This window comes from Pseudorca crassidens, chromosome 3, assembly GCF_039906515.1.
Source record: "Pseudorca crassidens isolate mPseCra1 chromosome 3, mPseCra1.hap1, whole genome shotgun sequence".
In the NCBI taxonomy this organism is placed as follows: domain Eukaryota; kingdom Metazoa; phylum Chordata; class Mammalia; order Artiodactyla; family Delphinidae; genus Pseudorca; species Pseudorca crassidens.
In genome coordinates this window covers 70352545-70354814 of record NC_090298.1, presented here as the reverse complement: position 1 = coordinate 70354814, position 2270 = coordinate 70352545, and positions in this window count along the sequence as shown.

Below are 2270 nucleotides of genomic sequence, written 5' to 3'. Positions count from 1 at the left end.
TGCACTGAACAGCTGGGAAATGGTATCTAGAGTGTGTGTGTGTGTGTGTGTGTGTGTGTGTGTGTGTATGTACATTTATGTGGCTTTCTATTAAGAGATGCTTGTTAGTTAATATGTTTAAGTTTATGCATTTTTTCCTAATAGTTTCCAGTACCGTGTGTACTTACCTAATTTGTAATCCTTGGAAGTCTGTTTACTTCCCCAGGAACTGGAGATATAAGTATAACTTTATTTCAAGGTGGATTTACTTAAAATAAAGACAACATCAAAAATGAAAAAAAAAAAGAAGCAAACAATAGCAATAACAACAACAAAGGCCACTTCACCCCAAAATATATACTCACACATACACAAAAGAAACATTTACTAGTTGAGTCCATCAGTTCTAGTCACAAACTGCAGACAACTGGTATATCAGAGGAATCTTCTGCTCTGGTCATCTCCCTGCAGGGTCATCTGCTTGGCAGTAGGACAATGCTAGACACATGCTAACAGGGTTAATTGCAGCCACACGTAGGTTTTCTTTTTGGTTGACAGGGCACTGCCTGAAAATTGATCTGCTCACTGTCGAGGGACTAATTCTGGACTTCCTTTCAGCCCCATCCTCACCCCGTGACAGACTGCTGCTACCTACAAGCTCTTGGACACACTTGCCTGGGTTTGCTGGAAGTGTGGGAACAGGCGCAGCGCTGGGTCAGAGGGCACGGAGCCAATGTCGTTACACGCATGTCTCCGCTTTTGTGCAGGCTCTGGCTTCGTCCTACTTTATGCAGATTCCACCTCTGCGAGATCCAGATTGTGCCATATGGGATTCCTGTGTATTAGCGAGGACACATGCCTGTGGGAACTATTCTAATGAAGGACCAACCCAGGCACTGCTGCCTGAACAGTTGCTTTTCCCAGGAGAATTTTTGCAAGGGGGGCTTAGGGGTGACGTCTGGGGGCAAAGACATTCTCAACGTCTGGGAAAAGAGTTGCGTGTCTGGTTCTTTACAGAGTGTGCGTATGGAAATGGGAAGTTTTAGGAGAGAATTTTCTGAAGAAAAAAATTTACTTTGTATTTCTTTCCTCTCCTTTTTTTCCCCCCTCCTTTCTGCCCTTTGTTCTTTTATTACCATTATTTTTGGTGTATGGTCTTGTGTATTTGCCTTTATCACTTCTGATGTTTGCTTTCCTTCCATCTAATTATGCTCAATTTTAAAATGTCATGCTTGGATTTTCTCTCCGATAGATTCTGTTGCTTATCTGTTACTTCAAGTCATATTTCCTTTGCTGATTCTGCATTCCTTTATCAGCTGTCATAGATTTTGAAGCTATATCTCTTCCTCTCTTCCTCCTATGTGATATAAGTTTGTATATTTCTAATCCTCGGCACTGATGCTCCTCTTTCTTCCTTTTTTCAAACCCTCTGTCATATGGTTTCATTTAATTATTTTTTATAGAATCATTCATTTTATAGTAACTAAATAAAAACAACACTCTTTTTGTCTTTCTTCTCTATCTACTATTCAATCTTCTTTCCATCCTTATCCTATTTTTAAAGCATTTCATCTTTTTATTAATCTTCTTATCAGATATAATTCTTGCTGTCTATTTCATGAGTGCATCCATCTCTAAATCCCAATTTCTCTATACTCACTTCTCTTTTTATAAATGTACTTCTCTCTTTCTAGTTTTAAGGGAAGATTTTATTGATTGCAGATTTTGTTGTGATTTGTTTTAATAGTTGTTGTCCTCTGTATAATGCAACTACTTTTAAGAACTTGAGATTGAGTCTTGCTTAGTTGAAGGAGTGCATCTCTTGGAGTTAGATGATCTGGATGGGGCCTAACTCAATCTCTAGCTGTAGATTCACTTATGTCACTTACTCATTCATTACTTACTGAATGTATTAAACATGTTTCAGTGTCTGATCTGTGCCACCATAGTCCTAGGAAAATACCAGGACTGTTTTCTTAATGACAACGTTTCAAGTTGTCAATAGAAAAAAAGATCGAGAGCTGAGACCTACAAGGCTTTCTCCGGCTTATATTTTACAACTTCAATTGAATTGCTCAATGGCTGTTTCCAAATAACATTGGTCTTTCATAGAGACATATCCCTGGAGTTAGTCTCAGTTGTATTTATAGCTGGAGGTGAATTAACAAGTAGGTCTTTTCTTACCTGTGGATGGTATGTTTTAACAGGTGCTGAGGAGCCTGTTGGCTTCCCCAAATACCTGTGCTGCTTATACCTGATACTCTACAGTTAGAAATTCATTCCTTTGGCTG